At 38.9% G+C, this 9,391-nt stretch overlaps 1 pseudogene; it reads left to right on the forward strand.

The window, feature by feature from the left end:
* Nucleotides 1–2,481: 2,481 nt before the first annotated feature.
* The window catches only part of LOC102825702, a 21,428-nt pseudogene continuing 14,518 nt past the window's right edge, over nucleotides 2,482–9,391 (forward strand).

The following is a 9,391-nucleotide window of genomic DNA, read 5'->3' on the forward strand; positions in this document are numbered from 1 at the left end:
AAGTAAGAATCTATGAAAATTGGAAGTCATCAAAAAATGAAATGAAACACATAAATATTGATATCCTGGGCTTTAGTGATCTGAAGTGGACAGGAATTAGCCATTTTGAATTGTACAGTCATAGGGTTTACTAGCCTATGAATGACAAATTAAGAGGAATGGCATTACATTCATGATGAAACTCCGCATCTCAGATCTTTCTAGAAGTACAGTGCTGTCTGTAACAGTATAGTATCCATACGCCGGTAAGGAAGACCAGTTGACACCACTATTATTCACGTTGATGTACCAATCACTGAAGTCCTTAATGATGAAAGTGAAAAACTCTTCAGGAGAACTGGTAGCCCTGTAGAATAAGAAGTGAACTGTTACCACAAGGTCAGTGGTTTAATCCCACCAGCCGTTCTACAGGAGGAAAATGAGTCTTTCTGCTCCTGTGAAAATTTACAGCCTCAGAAACCCTAGACAGGGTGGCTATAAGTCAATGGCACACAATAACAACAAAACAATACCAACTTCTTCAGTCTGAAATGGATCAAGCAAATAATTAACATATGTTGATAATTAGTGGTGATTGGAATGTGAAACTTGGAAACAGGAAGCATCAGTAGTTGGAAAGTACCACCTTGGTGATAGAAATGATGCTGGAGATCATATGATGGAATTTTGCAAGACCATGGCTTATTATTCATTACAAATGCTTTTTATCAACAATATAAACAGAGACTATACACGTGGTAGCGTAATGGTTATGAATCGGGCTGCGAACCTTAAGGTCAGCAGTTTGAAACTACCAGCTGTTCCGCGGGATCAAGATGAGGCTTTCTGCTCCTGTAAAGATTTACAGCCTCAGAAACCCTGTTACAGGGTCGTTATGAGTAGAACTGACTCCACGGCACTTAACAACAATAAGCTACACGTGGACCACATCAAATGGCATACATGTGAATCAAATTGACTAAATCTCTAGCAAGTTTTTGCTATTATAGCTAGGTACCATTGAGTCAGTTCTGACTCCTAGTGACCCGATGCACAACATAAGGAATCTCTGCCCCGTTCTTCACCATCCTCACAATCATTGTTCACTTGAGTCCGTTGTGCACCTGACCCAAGCCATTAGATTTACAATTGTCTTACATGTGTATGAAAATTGGGCAATGAATCAAGAAAACCAGAGAATTGATACAACTGAAATATGGTATTGATGAAAAACCTTGAAAGTACCATGGACTGCCAGAAGAACAAACAAATCTGTCTTGTAGGAAGGACAGACAGAATGCTCCTTAGAAAGGAAGATGGTGAAAGACTTGGTCTCTACTACTCTGAGCATGTGGTGAGAAGGGACCAGTCCCTGAAGGAGGCTATTAGGCTCGGTTCACTGGAGCTATCAGGAAAACAGAGTAATGAAAAGGGCTGACACATGGGCAGGAAAAATGGGCTCAAACCTAACAATTGTGAGGATGGCACAGCACTGGGCAGTGTCACTATGAGTCGGAACTGACTGATGGCACCGAACAACAACAACCAATAGCAGTTGTAGTTCATTCAAATCATGGGAACCCAATGGGTTTTCAATGGCTACTATTTCAGAAGAAGATCACCAGGTCTTTCTTCTGATAAGCCTTTGGTAGATTCATACGTCCAACTTTTCAGTTAGCAGCTGAGTGTGTTTACACTACTCAGGAACAAAATATGCCCCAGATCATAGAACTGACATTTTCTATTAGTCATTTCTTAATGGTAACATTTTTCCTCATTATATAGCAAGTTGCCCACATTCTAGCTATTACCATGATTCTTGTCACTCAAACTCTCTGAGTTTTAGATGTCCCATTTGTAAAAAATGAACAAAATAATACTTCCTCTGCCAGAGTAGCTATTCAGGATGCTTGGCAATATTCTCCTTCTGTACCTATTAAGGTTGATTGTACTTCTCCATTGCCTTAAATAAAGCAAGGGTGGGGAACGTTTGACCCACAGGCTGACTGAGGCACATGAAATCATTTGGTCTATCCCTGCCATGGCAACCACAGTTCCAGCCATCACACTAGGGGTGAGTTAATGAAATGTTTGACCTAATATAACAGGCTACTTTTTAAGCAGATAATTTTGTATGGCCTGAAAATGATGTTATAAACTTTGGCAGAAAAAGGTCCCTTACCCCTGTCCTAAGGAATCCCGGTGTGATGCTGAGGGTTAATGCACCAGACTGCAAAGCCATTGGAACTGTAAGGTTGGCGGTTCAAGCTCACCAGCTGTTCCTCAGAAACCCTATACAGGGTCGCTATGGGTCAGAACTGACTGGATGACACTTAACAACAACAAACCCCTGTCCTAAACTTAGGCATGGTCATGTGACTAACTTGTACCAACAAAGCATGATCACATGGAGCATGTATCACTACTAAGAGGAAGCTTCTCAGAGCCAGTGTGCAATTTGCTGACTCTCTTCCCATCGTTACAGTGATAGCATTCCAGATGATGGGGCCTCCAGCAGTCTGCATCCCTAAGGAGAAACAAGGTGAAGCAGAGCCCCTACAAACTCAAGATAAACAGGTAAAACAAGCAAAAAAAAACAGAAAGACATCTTGTTTTCAGCCACTAAGTTAAAGATTATTTGTTATTGCAGCACAACATGCTCTGTCCTGACTGATTCAGCTTCAAAACCATTTTACCAGTAGAATTACTGTGTGCAAAGTGATCCCCTGTTTGCCTCCACTCAATTCAATAGGATCAATTTGTTGGACTACTGGCGAAAGAACATTTTAATTTTTAAATTAGTAGATATAATTTTCTGAAATGAATTGAATGTTTAAGTTTTAGAAAATGTAAAACACAGAGACAATTTTCATAAGTAATGTGCTTGTGGTTGTTGTTGTTGTTATGTGCCGTGGAGTCAGTTCCGACCCACAGCGACCCTGTACAGAGTTTCCGAGGCTGTAAATCTTTACAGGACCAGAAAGCCTCATCTTTCTCCCATGGAACAGCTGGTAGTTTTGAACTGCTGACCTTGCGGCTCACAGCCGAATTCATAACCACTAATATGCTTGGCTTAGAATAATGCTGTGTCTTATATTCAAATTACCCCTAGAAATGACAAAACACATTTCCTCATGTTGGACTTCCATCAAATGCAGATGGGTCGGTGAAGAAAGAACACTAAATAGTTCTTACACAAATGATAGCACATATTATATACAGTTGAGTTGCACATACAAAAAGAAAATGCTTTTGTACCAGTAACACATACATGTAATATGTATATACACACACATACGTTTTCTACTGAATTAATAATAAAAGCTAGAGTACCTTCCACCAGAAATACAAATGATATTGTGTGTACAATCACAGGGAACTTACTGATTCGATCAGTTCCATGGTGAATCTCTGCTTAAGAAATTTGTTATTAGTAGTTTAGGATATTTCTACATTCACCGAGGTTCTATGGCATGCTGAAATATTATATCTCTCACTCCATGATATTTACTAACCAGATCAGTGATCCAAAGTATGTGAATAGACAAAGGGTAGAATTTCATAGAACTCTCAAAACATGTAAATATTCCCTTCTATGCAATTGGTTTGGGAAAAACTTGAATCATCCCTTTGACTTTCATTTTAGCTCTGCAAAGAAATTAGACATTCCTCCCATCCCCTAGAATTTGAAAATTCAATTCTAACAATTATTTTGAATTTTCATAGGTGAAAGTGTCACAGTGTTTAGGGAAAGGGAGAAGAGACAAAAAGTTAGGTCTGAATGGTGGTGAGGTGGGTGGAGACAATGTCTTGGAATCCCTAAGGTGCCTCAGGGCTGCTGCTTTGTTTGATAGCAGAAAACGCACAGAATTGTTGTCTTATAGTGAGGAATTTTTTTATTTAGTTTCTCAGGGTTAACCGAAGTCCTTAAAGGATTTGCATGGGTCCTGCAGAAGCAACAAAGCTTTAGTGATTCAGGACAAGAAACACATTCCGACCTCAGTCTTTGATCTAATGTAACCTCTCAAAGACACTACCTAGCCATCTGGGACTGTCAATGGTTAAGATAATGAGGAACGAACAGCAAGTTCATTCAAGAAATAAGATTGCTCTCAGTGCTCATTTAGGAGGATGCAGGTATAGATTCACAGGGATGAAACTGACTTACTCATTACTGGATTTTAGAACTTAGATTCCTCAGGAATCTCTTGAAGGCCTAAATTCACTACTCAAACCAGAAGTGCATAGTAGAATTAACTTTAAGACAGAAGCTTAAATTCCTAGTCATGGAGATAAGAAGCTTATCATTTTTCTAAAAAGTGCCCAAGTGTATCTGTGTACAATATCCCTGTGTTCTAAATGAGCTGTGACTCAGAATTAGACTGAGCCTTGGTTGTTATCAGCCTCCTTGGTACACACATAAGAAGATAAAGGTTCATTGATCTTTTACAGCATACAGTTTTGAAAACATGGCAACAGTCTTGACAAAGATAGTAAAAATCCAGATGGAAAAGGATTAGCCAGTTGGCTGTTCTTTCAGTTGAGAATGCATTGGTACTCTTTTATCAGTTTTGCTACACAATTTTATTTATAGTCATTGCCAGTATGTGTATTTAGAGTATGTTCCTCAATTACATGCTGATTACAAATAGACACACATGTATTCATAATTGTGTTATCAATACTCATACCTTGATGAAGGCAAGAATTCTATACATGTTGGTCTGCACTTGCTTTTTATACTTTCTAGATTGTCAGAAAGGCACACTTGTGACAGAATGGGCTATGCATTGGGCTGCTAACCTCAAGGTGAGTAGTTTGAGTCCAACAGCCACTCCAAGGGGGAAAAAAATAAGACTTTCTGCTCTCATAAAGATTTACAACCTGAGAAACCCTATACAAGATTGCTAGGAGTCAGATCCAACTCAGTGCCACACTTTCAGCCAGCCAGGAAATCAGGGTTCTTTACATAGCAACACATATAGATTAACCCAGTCTTTTTAAAAAACATGAATGTAAAACACTCATATTTAAAACAAAACAAGATTCAGGAGGGCGAGGGGGGCTCCAAAAAGCTCATGGAAAAATCAAGTTAACAATTACTTAAAAATTTTCATAAATTCTTCATACTCTCTTGTATATAGCCACACATCAGAGATTTTGCTGGTTCAGACCAGGCAACTACAATAAATTTTGTATGTATACTAAGTATATAGTAGTTGTTGTAAAGTGCTGTGGAGTCTGGTTCATCTCATAGTGATCCTGTAAAGGGTTTCTGAGGAGTGGCTGGTGAGCTTGAACTGTCAACTCTGTGGTTCAAACTGATCTTGCGGTCCAGCAGCTTTATCTCACAGTGCCACACCAGGACCACGAAAACCTCTTAAATATTATGAAAATTACCAAAATGTGACAAAGAGGCACAATGTGAAAACATTTGAAATATTGTGAGAACTACCAAAACATGACAAAGAGGCACAAAGTTGGAAAACTGGCATTAGCAGACTTCAATACAGGGTTGTTACAAACCCTCAATTTGTAAAAATGCAGTATCTGTGAAGTACAATACAATGAGGTATGTCTGTATTATATACAAAGGTAAGCCCAAAAGTATCATTCTAAATTCATAGGAACCTTTATTAAACAAAAATATAAAAATATAAAGCTATTATTTCTCAACATACCCTCCGCCTATGTCTATCCATTTCTGAAGGTGGTATTTCCATCTCTCTAACCTGGTAGCGTAGTGGTAACGAATCGGGCTGTGAACCAGAAAGTCAGCAGTTCGAAACTACCAGCTGCTCCGCGGGAGAAAGATGAGGCGATCTGCTCCCGTAAAGATTTACAGCCTCGGAAACCCTATTCAGGGTCGCTATGGGTCGAAACCAACTCGACGGCACTTAACAACAACAACAACCATCCCCAAGAATTCTTCAATTTACACCACGTCATAACAGCAGTTTGGGCATCCTTGAGGAACTCAAATAATGTTTCCTTTAAATATTCTTTGAGTTTGGGGAACAACAGCAAAAATGTGTGAAGGGGCAAATCAGGGCTGTAGGGGGGATGGGGTAAGGTTTCCCTCTAGAATTCTCCTAGGACAAGCCTTGCTAACCTTGAAGAATGAGCAGGTATATTATCATGATAGAAAAAATATATTCTTAGATGCAATTTTCCTGGTCTTTTTCTCACCAATGCAGATTTCCATTTTCTGAAAACTTTTTCATAATAAGCTTCTATAGCTGTCCAGTTTCTTTAGTCAAAATCTATCAAGATTCCCACTTTGGAATAATGGGAAGAAAAAAAAAAAAAAAACCCCATAGTCAACACAACCTTAGCCTTCTGAGCTGACCTCACTGCCTTGAATTTAACTAGCTCAGCAGATCTCCTCAAAAGCCACTATTTTGGTTGGATCTTTTTTTAGACACCGTAAGGAGACTAGGAAGTAGCTCTGATAGCACAGTGGTTATGAATCGGGCTGTGAATTGTAAGGTCAGCAGTTCGAAACTACCAGCTGCTCCGTGGGAGAAAGATGAGGTTTTCTGCTCCCGTAAAGATTTACAGCCTCGGAAACCCTGTTCAGGGTCGCTATGGGTCAGAACTGACTCAACGGCACTTAACAACAACAACAACAAGGAGACTAGGAGTCCTGGTATGGTGTTGTAGGATGAACCACAAGGTTGGAGGTTTTGAGGGCACTTAAAATAATAACAAGGTGACTAAGACAAATGTGTTACAGAGAGAACTTACCTTCAGTTATTCACTGACTTGTTTCTGTTAAGTGCCGTTGAGTCAATTCCAACTCATAGCAACCCTAATAGGGTTTCCTAGGAATGACTGGTGATCTTAAACCACTGACCTTACAGTTCAAACTGACTTGGCAGTCCGGTGCATTAACCCACAGTGCCATACCAGGACTCCATTTACTGACTACAGAGACATTAAATTTGGTTTGTTTGCATAAGCCCTTGCATCTATGAATAGGAAAACTAGTGGCAATACTTTCTGACGTATCCTGACTTGTGTGTTTGTGAAACAAAACATATACCAAAAATGTTCTAACTCCAAATCCTCAGTCTTTCCATATCCTTGTGAAGGGCAGCCATTGATAATAATTTAAAACAGAAAGAAGCAATAGAGAAAGATAGGGCCAAAGATGACTACAAAATACCTCTACCACTGACTCCAGCAGGGATCTACATCTCCATCATTTTGAATTTGGGCTGGTCCTGTGACTGTTTCAGCCCATAAAATATAGCAGAAGTACATCTACTCCTCACTTGTCCACTATCTCATTGTCTAATATTCGGAATTTACAATATTAAAAAATATCTATGCATTAACAATATGCACATAACAGCAACAGACGCTGAGATGTGAGGCGAGAGTAACATTATCTGTGATAGTTCAGGTAAAAGTCAGTCAGGCTGGGTCATGATTTGCAGTGGTTTGATAGTTATGTCTGATGTAATTTGGCAGTTATGTAATGAAGTAGTCATCTTCTATTTTGTGATCTGATGTGGTCAGCCTCCATTTTTATATACCTCTGATTTTCACACAACCACCTGGGCTTTGTTGATAGGGCCAGGTTTTTATGTGCTTCATAAAATAACTAAGTTAATAAGTGAAGAGTGGATGTACAATCGTTACAATTCTGGACTTAAGCTTTTACCTTTTCTTGGAATTAGATATCACATAAGAAGTCCAACTACTCTAACCTAGTCCACAAGACAATGTTCTACATTCTACTTTGGTGAGTAGTGTACAGGATCTTACAGGCTCATGAGCAGCCCTCTAAGATGCAGCTATTGATCTCTCCAGGTCTGGAAGAAAGAAAAGTGATGTGAAGAATCTTGGAATCAATTAGTCCAATGAACTAATGGAACATGTGAACATCAATCTCCCTGACTCTGAGACCAAAAGAACTAGATGGCACCCAGTTACCACTACTAACTGCTCTGGAAGGAATCACATTAGAAGGTCCTGGATAGAGTGAGAGAAAATGTGGAACAAAACTCAAAGTTATTATTATTATTAGTAATAATAATAATAATAATAATAATAATAAGGCCAGGCTTACTGGTTATAAAGAAAACTGGAGTAACCTCAGACTGTGGCCCTGAACAACCCTTCAGATCTAGCAAAGAACATATCCTCATATTCCAATTTTGAGCCAAGCCATAGATAGGTATACGGGAGGTACAACAATACTGGTGAGGTATACTTGCCATGGAAACGTCAATCATGAAAAACCAAAAGGGCAGCAAAGTTGAGAAGGGATAGGAAGGAGGGTGGAATATACATAGGAACCATAAGGAGGAAGTAGGATTGCTTTTGCTGTGTAGTGATGGTGGTGGTGGTGGTTATGTGCCGTGGAGTCAGTTCCGACTCATAGCGACCCTGCATAAGGTTTCCAGGTCTGTCAGACTTTACGGGAGCAGAAACTCTCATCTTTCACCCATGGAGCAGCTGGTAGTTTCGAACTGCTGACCTTGAAGTTAGCAGCCTGACTCATAACCACTATGCTACCAGAGCTCCTTTTGTTGCATGGAGAGGGCTATGATCATTGAGATGGAACAAAATGTATGATTTGTTGAATGTAAAACTGATGGTCTTGTCTGTAAACCTTCACTCATTTTACAATAAAAAAAAGTTGCTTTTAAAAAAAAACCAGAAGTCCAAAGATTGACGTGATCTGTGAATTATATCAATCATTCATTTATTAATGAATGGCTTTCACATTCCACAAACATGGATCTCTTCCAATCCGTTAGATGACTGGATTCTCCACATCCTCATCAATATAGTATATTATCCAACTTTTTTGTTTTATAAAGAAATGGAATCTCTTTAATGGTGACTGGCTTTAACATGTCTTCCTTTTATTTAGACTTGTGTGTTTTCCTGTGAGCTTTCTGTTAATTTGCTCTACTCTTCATATTGTTAATTTTTCATATTGACCTACAAAGTTTTATATATAGTGAAATTTAGAATATGCTATGAATAATTTAAAATATTCATGTAATCAAATATATCCATCTTTCTCTTGTATCATAGTTAATAAGATTTCACAAGCCCTGGTGGTGGTATAGCATAAGCCCTGGACAATTAACCACAAGGTCACCAGTTCAAATCCACCAGCTGCTCTGCAAGTAAAAGATCAAGTTTCTGCTTCTGTAAAGACATTCAGCCTCAGAAACCCTACACAGGGTCATTATGAGCTGAAGCGACTCAGTGACAGTGACTTTTAAGTTGATTGGCTTTTTCACAAATTTTCCTTCATTTAATTTATATTGTAATTCTTTACGTTCAATATTTGAAATATCTCCAGTTTATGTTTCTATAATAGTTATTGTTGTAAAGTGCTGAGTGCTGTTGAGTCAGTTCCAATGTACAGTGATCCTGTATAGGGTTT

The sequence above is a fragment of the Chrysochloris asiatica genome, unplaced genomic scaffold (genome assembly GCF_000296735.1).
Source record: "Chrysochloris asiatica unplaced genomic scaffold, ChrAsi1.0 scaffold00029, whole genome shotgun sequence".
Classification (NCBI taxonomy): domain Eukaryota; kingdom Metazoa; phylum Chordata; class Mammalia; order Afrosoricida; family Chrysochloridae; genus Chrysochloris; species Chrysochloris asiatica.